Below are 7,435 nucleotides of genomic sequence, written 5' to 3'. Positions count from 1 at the left end.
TTAAAACCAGACCAACCTTACAAGAGATGCTAAAGGGAGTCCTTTGAACAGAGAACCAAAAATAGCAAAAAAACAACTGACCATTAATACACAAGATGACATAACCCAGAAACCACAGCTATGGACATATCCAAAGTAAAATGAAGCTTACAAGATTGTAAACAGAAATGAAAAATACACTGAATGGGATTATCAGCAGATTAGAAACAAAGAAGAAAAAAATCAGTGAAAAGCAATGGAAATTACAAAGCACAAAGATAAAGAAAGACTGGAAATTAATAAGAACAGAGCCTCAGTGAACTATGAAATACTGTCAGGCAATCTAACGTGTAATTTAGAGTTTCAGACAGAGGGGATGGGTAGAGAAAAAATTTTTTTGAAGAAATAATGATTGGAAAAATTCTAAACTTGAAAACTGAACTCACAGATCCAAGAATGTGATGGTTAATGTTATGTGTCAACTTGACCAGGCTGTAATTCTCAGTGATTTGGCAGACACTGTCACCTCCCTTTTTGTGTTATGGTATGAGCAGCCAATCAGTTGGAAGAGGAGTTTGCTAGATGGTGTAACCTACATTCATGATACAAATGAATGTTCTGGAAAACTCACTCTCTTCCTGTTTCTGCAGTCTTTTGAGGGTATGACCCCAATTCTTGGGACATAAAGCAACAGGGGTCACCAGCCTATCTCCTGACCTACAGATTTTGGATTCACGAGTCCCTGCAACCACTTGAGCCAGTGGAGGTTTATCAGCCATCTTAGCCTAAATGACACTTATAGAAAAATTCACTCAGTAACAGGAGAATACACATTCTTTTTAAAGCAGAATACACATTCTTTTTAAGTACATATGCAACATTCACCAGATATACCATATGCTGGGCCATAGGAAACCATTTTTAATAAATTTTAAAGTAGTATAATCATAAGAGTCCATTCTCTGATGACAGTAGAATTAATCTAGAAATCAGTAAGATATTTGGAAAAATCCCCAGTATTTGGAAATGAAACAACATACTTCTAATCTAAGTAACTCATGAGTCAAGGGAAGAAATCGAAAGGGAAATTTGAAAATATTTCTGACTGAATTAAAATGAAAATACAGCAGATTTGTAGAACATAGCTAATGCAATGGGTTAGTGGAAATTTTATAGCATTAATTGTTTACATTATACAAAAGGAAGATATAAGTCTGTGTTAAGAAACTAGGAAAAAAATAATTAAATCCAAAACAGAAAGAATGATATGACATAGAAAACCTACATACTTCTGTCAAGTGAATACCAACTCATAGATACTTGTGGTAGTTATGTTTGTGTGTCAAGTTGGCTGGGCCTGGTTGAATGGCTGGGCAGCTGGTGGTAGTTATTCCCCATGATGAGAATGGCAGTCAGCTTCATAGTGGGATCTACCACAAGCAGCTGAGTAGCTGCCTTTGGGAATGTGGTCTGTTTCCTGTATTTAAGGAGAAGCCTTGAATGGTCTCTAGCCTTTGGCACGCTTGGACCCTGCATGTAGCCGTGTCATTGCTCAGCAGCCTGCTATGCTCTGCCGACCTTGGGACTTACAAAGGACTTAAGTTAATGGCATCCTGTGTGGTTTGGTAACATCAGGACTGTGCCTTTTTACTTGTCAATCTTGGGCCTTCTCAGCCTCAGCAGCCAGCAGCTGTCTGAGTGAAGACATGCCTCTAGCTCCAGTGGGCCAGGAGCAGGAGGCAGAGCTGGACCCCAAGGTTGAGGGGCTTTCACCCAGCCGCTACAGCCTGGCACTTTGAACTTGGACTTAATGCCTCCAAATTGTAAGAATAAACTCTTGTTTGTTAAGACCATCCCATTTGTGGTGTATTTCTCATCAGAGCAGCACTAGGTAACCAGAACAGTATTCTATAAGACAGAGTAGAACTACCCCGTAGGATTTCCAAGTCTACAAATCTTTACAAAGCAGACTGCCACATCTTTCTCCCACAGAGCAGCTAGTAGGCTCATAGCAACCAAGCACTTTAACCACTGTGACACCGATGATCCTTAATAAAGATAAATGGACATCAGTTACATGGAAAACAAGCGAAACAGTAGGAGAAAGGGGAAAAAAATCTGGCTCTTTAAAAAGACCAATTAAATTAGTAAACCTCTAGCCAGGCTAATTGAGAGAAGAAACAAGGAGAGTAGGCATGATTTATCAATAGAAAGATTGAAAGAGCAGACATCATTAAAGATTCTACCGTTATTAAAATGGTAATAAAAAACAAAAAAACTCACTGCCATCAAGTTGATTCGACTCATAGCGACCACTCCCCAAGGAGTGGCTGGTGGGTTTGAACCACCAGCCTTCTGGTTAGCAGTCAGATACCTTAGGCAGTACACCACCAGAGCTCTCAAAATAATAATAGGGGAATATTAAGAATAGCTTCACACTAACAAATTCAAGAGCTTGGATGAAATAGATTTCTTGAAAGATACAAATTGCCAAAACTCACTCAGAAAGTAGGTAACATGAATGATGCTGTATGTATTTTAAGTATTGGATTTGTAATTTTAAAAGACGCTTCCTGTAGGGTTTAGGGCTGTGGTCTCATGGGACAATCCAATTAATTGGTATAGTATAATTCTTGAAGTTTATATTCTACTTCCCAGTATGGTGAGTAGTGTCTAGGGTCTTAAAAGCTTGTGAAGAACAATCTAAAATACAATTTTTGGTCTTTGTTCTTCTGGAACAGAAGAGAAAGAAGGAAACCCAAGAATCAGAGAAGGAACTAGACTACAGGACTAGTTGTTTACATGAACCAGTGCCTCAAGAAAACATTGCAGTCCTAAATATATATGCATCTAATAGTAGAACTTCAAAAGAAAGGAAACAAAAACTCAAAACTGCGGGAAGAAATACAGACCGATAGTTACTGTTAGAGATTTCAACATTCCTTTCTCAGTAATTGTTAGAATAATAAGGAGACAAGAAGAACTAGATGGTACCTGGCTACCACTACTGAAGGTTCTGATCAGGAACACAATAGATGAATCCTGATAAAAAGAGAAAAATGTGGCACAGAACTTAAAGTTCTTAAAGAATCCGGTCTTACTGGACCTGTTGAGTTTAAGAGAAGTCCCCGAGACTGTGGCTCAGAGTTACTGTTCAAACCTTAAACTGAAACTCACCCCTGAAGTCACCTTTAAACTAAATAACAATTTAGCCCAAATAGTAAAGGTTGTCACCCTTGAGTACTGCATTAAAAAATTACGTTAAGTCAACAGCTATTTTAAAGATGAGAAGGTTGGGAAGGATGTGGGAGAGCAGGGAGTTAAAATAAGTGGAAGTGAAACAACTAGAACATTCTTGACACAATGTGAAGAATATAACCAGTGTCACTGATCAGCATCTAGAAACTGTGGAATGGCTTAAATAATGAAAGAAAGAAAAAAAAAAACTTTCCCCCAAAGATTTAAAGATGAGATTTAAGGAAGAAATAATACTGATTCTTTTATACAAGTTCCAGAAAATCGAAGAGGAGGTAGTATTTTCAAATTCATTCATTACCTTGATACCAAAAGCCATACAGGGACATTATAAGAAAACTACAAATTGGTAATTCCTCCTGAATGTATCTAGTCTCATGAGAAATGAGGGTTATCCTAGGAGTGAGTGCAAGGTTGCTTTAACATTTGCAAATCAATGAATGTAATTAATTGTGTAAGCATACTAAAACAGAAAAACCATATGATCATCTCAGTACATGCAGAAAAAGAATTTGACAAAATTCAGCAACTATTGATAATAAAAACTCTCAGGGAACTAAGAGTAATAGAAGGGAACTTCCTCAATGTATAAGCCTCCTAAACTGAAAAAACTCACTGCCATCAAGTCGGATCCAACTCATAGTGACCCCTCCTTGGGTTTCCGATGTGGTATCACTACGGAAGTAGATTGCCCAGTCTTCCTTCCAAGGAGTGGCTTGTGGGTTTGAACTGCTTGCCTTCTGGTTAGCAGTCAAATGCCTTAGAAACTGTGCCACTGGAGCTCCTTAAAATAGAGATAAGCAATATTTATGAATCAAGAATCAGTGTTCTTAAGGAATCATTTCTCTCCAGGTTGTTTTGATGGATTCATTGCAACCACAATATAAAAATTCCAGCAGATTTTTTTTTTGTAGAAATTGACATGATGGTTCTAAAATTTATTAGGAAATGTAAATGAAACATAAAAATGAAAAAATAGTTGAGGGGAGAGGCACAGAGATTAAAGACTTAAAACTACCAAGCTTTAACACTAAAGAATAATGTAGAATCTGCAAAACACCATATAACATGGATAAACTTGTAGGGCATTAATGCTGAGTGAAATAAGTCAGTCACAGAAGGACAAATATTGTATTAGTTCATTATTGTAAAAAGTCAAGAAAAGGTTTTATATAGAAGGAAACTTTCTTTGTTGGTTACCAGGGGTGGGAGGGGAGGGGAGGGAGGGAACACTGCAAAAATAAAAAGAGAAAAAAGAACTACCAGCCTTTACACCTACCGTAAAGCTACATGGCCAAGGCAGTGTGGAGTTAGCATGTTGTTCCCATCCAGTTAAGTCCTGTGTGTGAAGAGTAGAATTCCTCCATGGAGTTTTCAAGAATGTGACCTTTCAGAAGCAGATCTCCAGGTCTGTCTTTCAAGGCACCTCTGGTTGGATATGAACCACCAATCCTTCAGCTGGTGGTTGAGCACTTGACAATTCATGCCACCTAGGACTCCAACGTTAGCATGAGAGTAGACATACAGATATTTGGAACAAATAATGTAAAAGATCCACACGTATGTGACCAGTTTTTTATAGATGCTAAGATAATGCAGTGAGGAAAAGACAGTCTTTTTAATTTATGCTCCTGTAAAAACTGGATAGGTAGATGAGGAAAAAAATAACCCTTGTCCCTACAGCATATTCATAATTTAACTTGAGGTGGATCATAGACCTAAATGTAAGCGCTAAAACTATAAAACTGGTAAGAGAAACTCTTGTGACTTTGGATTAGGCAAAGATTTTATAAATTGTACAAAGCATGAACCTCAAGGAGGAAAATTAGTAAATTGAACTTCATTAAGAGTAAAAGCTTTTGCTCTTTAAAAGATACTATTAAGAAAATGAAAGGCAAGCCACAGACTGGGAAAAGATGTTTGCAAAATATCTCTCTGATAAAAGAGTTGTAGCCAGAATATGTAAAGAACTCTTAAATTCAGTAATGAGACCAAACTCTGATTTTGTTTAAATGGGCAAAAGGTAAACATTATGCCAAGAAAGTGAGACATATAACAAATATTTACATGTAAATATGTTCAACATCATTAGTTACCAGGTAAATGCAAATTGAAGTCACAATGATATACCACTCCATGCTTAATAGAATGACTAAGATTAAAAATACTAAGTTTTGACAAGGTTGTGTATCAGTTGAACTCTAATACATTGGTGGTGGGAATGCAAAATGGCAGCCATTTTGGAAAACAGTTTAGCAGTTTCTTTTCAAGGTAAATATAAAATCACTGTGTCCCAGTAAACCCACTTCTTATTACCCAAGGGAAATAAAAATGTCTTTACACAAAGACTTGTATGTGAATGTTCATATCATCTATAAATTTGTAATAGCCAAAAACTGGAAACTGTGGAATGGGAGTGGCAGCAGTCAGGACATCAGACAACATATAGCACTGGGCAAGTTGGCTGCAAAGGACCTCTTCAAGTGCTGAAGAGCAAAGGCATTTCCTTGAGGACTAAGGTGCGCCTGACCCAAGCCATGATATTTTCAGTCGCCTCGTGTGTGGACATTGCTGGACAATGAATAAGGAAGACTAAAGAAGAATTGATGCTTTTGAGTTGTGGTGCTGGCGAAGAATGCTTAGAGTACCATGGACTGCTAAAAGAACTAACAAATCTGTCCTGAAGGAAGTGCAACCAGAATGCTCCTTGGAAGCGAGAATAGCCAGACTGTGTCTCCCCTACTTTGGTCATGTTATCAGAAGGGACCATTCCCTGGAGAAGGATGTCATGCTTGGTAAAGTGGAGGGTCAACGAAAGAGGGGAAGGCCCTCAACGAGATGGATTGACAGAGTGGCTGCGACAATGGGCTCAAGTATAGCAGAGATCGTGGAGCTGGCATGGGACCGGGCAGTGTTTTGTTCTGCTGTGCATAGGGTCGCTATGAATTGGAGACAACTTGACGGCACCTAACAACAATAACAAAAACTAGAAACAAGCCAAATATCCAGCAACTGGTGACTGAATAAATAAATTGTGGTATATCAAAACAACAAAACAAAATACTGTCTTCTAAAAAAAAAGAGGAGTGAACACATGATATTTGTGACAGTGTGACTGCATCTCCCAAGTATTATGGCAAATGAAAACAATCAAATGCAAAAGACTATACCTACATTGTATGAGTGTGGAATTCTCAGTCAAAACTATACTGATGGAAAATTGACCAGTGGTTGTTTTGGACAGGGAGTTGAGTAGACAGGATGTGTATGAGGGAACATTTTGGATTGTGGAAATGTTTTAGACCTTAATTATGGTGGTGGGCATGCACCGTAGACATTTCTCAAAACTTAGCAAAGCTTTCCATCTGTATGGATTTGATTGTACATAATTTATACTTTATAAAGCTGATTTTTATTTTAGCGAAAGATATAAACTGATTTATATGAACATTGTTTATGTCTTTTATATATTTAATTTTACCTCAAAATTTTTATCACAGTATTTTGGCACATAATTTAAAAATTCAAATAGTGTCAAAAAGATTCTTAATGAAAACAGTCTTCTACCCCTCATTTTCACTATCTACCTACTGTCTCACTCACCAGAAACATCTACTTCCAACTTTTGTCTGTTTCTTCTACAGTTGAGTTCTGTAGTACTAAATAATAATGCATATACCAATCTCCTGATTAATCACTATTTTGACATCTTTTGATTTCTGTATTGTCAGATGATGATTTTTAACTCTTATGTCCTCACTTTCCCTTCTTCAGATGAAGTTTTAGGTCCCTGGGTGGTACACACAGTTAAACCCTTGACTACCAGTCAAAAAGTTGATGATTCAAACCTTCCCAAAGACATTTCAGAAGACAGGCCTAGTGATCTGCTTCTGAAAAGTCATAGCCTTAAAAACTCTATGGAACACAGTTGTATTCTGACACCTATAAGGTTGTCATAAGTCAGAATAAACTTGATAGACAGCAACTTAACAACAACAGTATAGTTTTGTTACCATCTTTGTCATGATTACTCAAATATTTTTCATTCTTAAGTCAATTGGTAGCATATTTCTTTTCTTTTACAACCTTTTGTTTTTCCTGAAGTTAAGAATTACCTTATTTTTGTTTGCTTTATTTTATATATATTTACCACTAATTTGTCTTTAAATTCTGTGAAATTTTTTGTAAAACTTTAAAACTT

The sequence above is a fragment of the Orycteropus afer genome, unplaced genomic scaffold (assembly GCF_000298275.1).
Source record: "Orycteropus afer afer isolate SDZICR_OR568_19922 unplaced genomic scaffold, OryAfe1.0 scaffold00080, whole genome shotgun sequence".
NCBI classification, from domain to species: Eukaryota; Metazoa; Chordata; class Mammalia; order Tubulidentata; family Orycteropodidae; genus Orycteropus; species Orycteropus afer.
Note: the sequence above shows the minus strand (reverse complement) of the source record.